This window comes from Salvelinus sp. IW2-2015, linkage group LG14 (genome assembly GCF_002910315.2).
Source record: "Salvelinus sp. IW2-2015 linkage group LG14, ASM291031v2, whole genome shotgun sequence".
NCBI lineage: Eukaryota > Metazoa > Chordata > Actinopteri > Salmoniformes > Salmonidae > Salvelinus > Salvelinus sp. IW2-2015.
In genome coordinates, this window is record NC_036854.1 from 17,991,585 (window position 1) to 17,998,061 (window position 6,477).

Sequence of the window (6,477 nt, forward strand, 5' to 3'; positions counted from 1 at the left end):
CCTGGAGTCACGTTCAAACAACCGAAAGTTTTCTGTGATTCGAAAGCATACGTGTGTGTTATGTATCACCTGTTTTTTTAATAATCCTATGGAACTAACGGTTTTCGTCTGGATCCTTCACCATGTCAAAAGTAATTCAGAAGAAAAACCACTGGATCACCAAAGTTACCGAGTGCGCGGTGAGTCGGGCTGCTCGCGGGGAGCTGAATGTGGAGCTGCGCGGCGGTGCGGAGAATGGAGAGTTTCCATACATCGGGGAAGTTAGAGAGGATGTTTTGGTTTATAAAAACGGACAACTGTCTGAGGGGGAGTTACTGCTGGAAGTTGAGGGTTTGTCGGTGTCTGGATTGCCACTCTATGACGTCTTGATTGTGATGAATCGTTGCAAGGGTCCCGTCAGGTTGAAAACTGTCCGACAAGGTAATTGTTCTATTTGAAAGTAATTATATAACACATAGACAAGCACACATATGGTTCAGATATTAGACTTATTGCACAAAACGTTTGTTAATCTATTCAATGAAAGACTGGGAAACGGTGGGATGGGGGCCTTGTCCTGAAAAGCCTCTCACTTGCTCACACACACACACACACACACACACACACACACACACACACACACACACACACACACACACAACACACCACATCAACACACCACACACACCACACACAACACAACACAACACAAACACACAACAACCCCAACACACACACACACACACACACACACACACACACACACACACACACACACACACACACACACACACACACACACTGTATAGTCAAAGGAGAGAAAGAGGCCAGAGGAGAATGCTCTTATTGCTGACAAGTGATGTGAGTCTGATAAAACCATGGGGACAACAGAAACACAACAGTCAGCCATGTAAAGTAGGCCAGCGGAATGTGACACTCTCTGGTCATCTTGTTTTCAGCAGAACAGGATCACTGCTTGACATGAAGACTCTGTGACAGTCATCCAGCTTTTGTTTGTCTGTGGCTGGCCTGGCAAGGAGAGCTAAAGCTACCAAGGGTCAGAGATTAGGATCTCACATTGGCTGGATATGTGTAGCCCAGTGACTACACACAATCACCTGCCACATTTTACAAATGATGCACCCTCTAACTCCTCAGAGTTTAAAAAGTCACACTTTGTTCAGCTTTCCTTATTTCCTTAACCAGAATTTACATCTTACACTTACACGTTCGCTCTTTTTCTTCATGCCAATTTAACTCCATCTCAGTTAGTCAATGGAAGAGAGCAGTGTCGTGTAAGAGAATAGCGTGTTGTTGTGGTCCCATAGCAAAGTGTGGGTAATGCAGACAGATGCAGTACTCATTAGGAGAACACCACTCGCAGGCGGGCCGACTGACTGGGTTATTTCTGGAAGCTCTCTGGGACTTAGATGAGCTTGACCCATTGCCATGGTTTGCTGAACATCTGTCTGAGAGAGAGAGAGAAGAGAGAGAGAGAGAGAGAGAGAGACAAGGGAGAGAGTAGAGAGGGAGAGAGAGTGAGAAGAGAGGGAGCGAGAGAGAGAAAGAGAGATAGGGAAGAGTATAGAGGGAGAAAGAAGACAGTGTGAGAGAGTGAGAGAGAGAGAGAGAAAGAGAGAGAGAGAGTAAAAGGGCAATTTGCATTGTACTTCTGCTTTTGACATTTCACTTTTCATTGCATGCCTTCATGTTGTGTGTTGTTGTTGTGGTTGTAATCAGTCTCATTCATGTCAGGATATGTTGGGTAGTTGGAGCAGCACCGCATGGCTCTGGGACAATATGGGGAGCCAACGCCAAATGTCCAGATTCACCCTGTCAGTGGAAATACTGTAGTATACCGTTTGAGACGTATGTGGTATGTTTTACCACACACCACGAAACTACCATTCTGTCTGTCATTACTTTTGGTCATGCTGGTTTTACACACACACACACACACCACACACACACACACACACCACACACACACACCACACACACACACACACACCACACACACACACACACACACACACACACACACACACACACACACACACACACACACACAATCAACTATTTTCTAAGAGCACTTCTCTGGGAAAATCATTAACTGTGTTATATAACAAGTTAGTTTTACTGTTGACCACCTCTCTGATGTACTGTATGAGTAGTGCACTAGTGTATCCATGGTAAATGCAGTGCCCAGTCATAAACCCCCTGGCCCCTTTCATGCTAGGGAAGGGCCCACCTCCTGTGTTTGCAGAGCATGGGTTTGTTCAGCTTATTTATTTTGCATAACAACTGAGACTATATTACCAGAAAGAGCCAATTAATTAATGTTTAAAATAACTTCGTAGTCAAATAAACCAGCATGTTAATTGATGCTCAACATTGCTGCATACTGTTTGTTTACATGTCAAAGCAGGGTATCATCAAACCTAGAGACCCAGACAGAGTAAACAAAACGCTGAGCTGTAATGCGAAGGAGATCTCAGAGCCTTCTCCATGCCTTTGCCAGCGGCTTCACGCATGAGTCAGCAAATTCCCCTTGACTCTAATGAGAGACGAGCATATTCAGTCTCTACACCTGGGCAACCGATAAGAGCTCTGTTGTGCTTTAACCTGTTGGTTCCCATGCAAAACCAGGCCCAGCATGGTCCATGGGAATAGAGCACGCACTGCACTCTCATACCCAGACCAGTGGGGGCAGATCGGATCTCTCCCTCCCCAGGTGGCTGGGGATCCTGTTACTGCACCCAGATCATCTGAGCAGGTAGAATCTCTATCAATGTGTCCCTGTGTGGGGTACTGAAGGCCCATAGGTGCCTACAGCTACAGGGAGGCTTAGGTTCACCCATGAATGCAGTGGCAAGCCCCCTGAATCTATACTTCAAGTCTTTCTTTTCATTTGGAATAGTGGATTCCTGTGGTTAAGGTGAAGTATTGTAGGGAGATTCCTGTGGTATTGACTCAGTTACAGTATTGTGTGTGTGTGTGTGTGTGTGTGTGTGTGTGTGTGCGTGTGCGCCTATCCCTTGAGTTTGTAACATATCTGCTAGCTCGGGAATTGAGCTTGGCCCAATTCAAATAATAGTACAATAGGGAATGAAAAGCTGTGGAGGAAGTACTGTGCTCAGTTGTGTATATGTATCCATTAGTATTAATCCCTCTCCCCATTGTGGGAAATTATTGCAACATTCACATCTTCACTCTGAGTGGCTAAGTCATTAATGTTCTCTGCAAACAAACATATGCAACAAAAGTGTCTAATACACAGAAACAAGCAAGTGAGAAGCCATAGCTGGTGTACCCAGTGCACTCATTAGCATATTGCAGCAACTTACCAGTTTGGTGAAACTGACTGTGCATACTGCAACAACTTACCAGTTTGGTGAAACTGACTGTGCATACTGCAGCAATTTACCAGTTTGAAGAAAATGTAATTGCTAAATGTTCTTAAGTATGCAAAAGTAAAAGTAAAAGTATAATATAATTTCATTTATTAAACAAAAAAAGTTATAACAGCTGAAGTCGGAAGTTTACATACACTTGATTGGAGTCATTAAAACTCATTTTTTCAACCATCCAACAAATTTCTTGTTAACAAACTATAAGTTTTGACAATTCGGTTAGGACATTCTACTTTGTGCATGACACAAGCCATTTTTCCAACAATTGTTTACGACAGATTATTTCACTGTATCACAATTCCAGTGGTCAGAAGTTTACATACACTAAGTTGACTGTGCCTTTTAAATTCCAGGAAAATGACGTCATGGCTTTAGAAGCTTCTGACTAGGCTAATTTACATAATTTGAGTCAATTGGAGGTGTACCTGTGGATGTATTTCAAAGGCCTAACTTCAAACTCCAGTGCCTCTTTGCTTGACATCATGGGAAAAATCAAAAGAATCAGCCAAGACCTCAGAACAAAATTGGAACCCTCCACAAGTCCGGTTTATCCTTGGGAGCAAGTTTCCAAATGCTGAAGGTACCACGTTCATCTGTACAAACAAACAGTACACCAAGTAAAACACACCTGGAACGAACACAGCCGTCATACCGCTCAGGAAGGAGACGCGTTTCTGTCTCCTAGAGATTAACGTACTTTGGTGGCGAAATTGCAAATCAATCCCAGAACAACAGCAAAGGACCTTGTGAAGATGCTGGAGGAACAGGTACAAAAGTATCTATATCCACAGTAAAAAACAGTCCTATATCAACATACCTGAAAGGCCGCTCAGCAAGGAAAAAAGCCACTGCCCCAAACCCGCATAAAAGGCAGACTACAGTTTTGCAACTGCACATGGGGACAAAGATCATATCTTTTTGGAGAAATGTCCTCTGGTCTGATGAAACAAAAATAGAATCGTTTGGCCATAATGATCATCATTATGTTTGGAGGAAAAAGGAGGGGCTTGCAAGCCGAAGAAACACCTCGCCAACGTGAAGCGCGGGGGTGGCAGGATCATGTTTGTGGGGGTGCTTTGCTGCGGAGGGATTGGTGCATTCACAAAATAGATGGCATCAATGAGGAAGGGAAATTATGTTGATATATTGAAAGCAACATCTCAAGACATCAGTCGGGAAGTTAAGTACAATTGGTCTTCCAAATGAACAATGACCCAAGCATTCTTCCAAAGTTGTGGCAAAATGGCTTAAGACAACAAACGTCAAGATTATTGGAGTGGCATCACAAAGCCCTGACCTCCGATACAACATTTTTGGCAGAATGAAAAAAGTGTGTGCGAGCAAGGAGGCCTACAAACCTGACTCAGTTACACGAGCTCTGTCAGGAGGAATGGGCCAAAATTCACCCAACTTATTGTGGGAAGCTTATGGAAGGCTACCTGAAACGTTTGACCCAAGTTAAACAATTTAAAGGTAATGCTACCAATAAATTGAGTGTATGTAAACTTCTGACCCACTGGGAATGTGATGAAAGAAATAGAAGCTGAAATTAATTATTCTCTCTACTATTATTCTGACATTTCACACCTCTAAAATAAAGTGGTGATCCTATCTGACCTAAGACAGGGAATTTTTAATAGGGTTAAATGTCAAGAATTGTGAAAAACTGAGTTTAAATGTGTTTGGCTAAGGTGTATGTAAACTTCCGACTTCAACTGTATATTGTTTTAAATGTATGCATAGCAGGGGAACACAACATTCAGACATAATTTACAAACTGAGCATGTGTGTTTAGTGAGTCTGCCAGATCAGAGACAGTAGGGATGACCAGAGATGTTCTCTTGATAAGTGTGTGAATTTTCCTGTCCTGCTAAGCATTTAGAATGTAACAAGTACTTTTGGGTGTGGTGTTAGAAAATGTATGGAGTAAAAAGTACATTATTTTCATTAGGAATGTAGTGAAGTAAAAGTTGTTCAAATATAAATAGCAAAGTGAAGTACAGAACCCACAAACAACTACTTAAGTAGTGCTTTAAAATTGTTTTAATAAAGTACTTTTACACCACTGGTGGTGGGTGGGGTAGATGAGTTGAAAAACAAGGTAATCTGTTTTTGTCTTTTTATGTTCATAAGTGGTAATTCATTTGAGATCAAAGGTAGAGAAAATGTTAAAACATCATTGAGGTCTTCGCCAGGAGTCCAAGGACCAGTTGACTGTCCTTGGTAATAGGTAGTAACATTACTAGCAAGCTGAGTATTTCAATCGTCAATCATGCATAGCAATTTGACACAAACAGGTTTAAAGCTTATTTCCTGCAATTCTATATATTTTGTCATGGGGAGCAGAGAACATTTTGCCATTTTAAAGCAAATTTTCTTCCAATTCTATAAATTTTGCCATGTTTAATGTGTATTCATGTGATTATTTGAGTGACTCAAACATTACAACAAAATCTATGGGATAAAAACATTAGCTGACATGAGCTAGTTGATCTGGACATTTTGTATAATATATCTCTAAGGTATGAAATGACTGACATTACAACAGGAAACTGATGATGCACTACCCAATTTTGAAATTGCACTTGTGCGTTTTATTACACTTTTCAAGAGTGAGTTAAAGGAAAAAAGGAACCACTGTTTGGAAACACTGTGTTAGGCTACAAGTGAAAAGACAGCACTGATGAACGCTCTCACATGGGAGTTGACTATGACTAACAGTTAGTAGATAAGAGCTGTGCAGGCAGGTCAAAGTCCTCATATCCATGGTCAGTCTGGGATGACTGAACAACACAGTGAATCACTGTCTCTATGTACATTAGAAGTAGGCTACAGGAATACTGTGAAATGTCAGAAAACACTGACTTTCTGTTGAGTTTATACAGCACAGTTTCAGTTATATTCAGATGAAGGTAATACAACTGAAATGATGAGTGAAATGAATCACACTGCAATAAAGAGTAGTGTGCCACTTTGTCTATGTTACATAAGGTCACAGAAGTTGAATGCACTGAGGTGAAAAGGAAATAGAGGAAGATGAAGAAAATGGAATGGTAAGTTGTTGCAGTATGCACAGTCAGTTTCA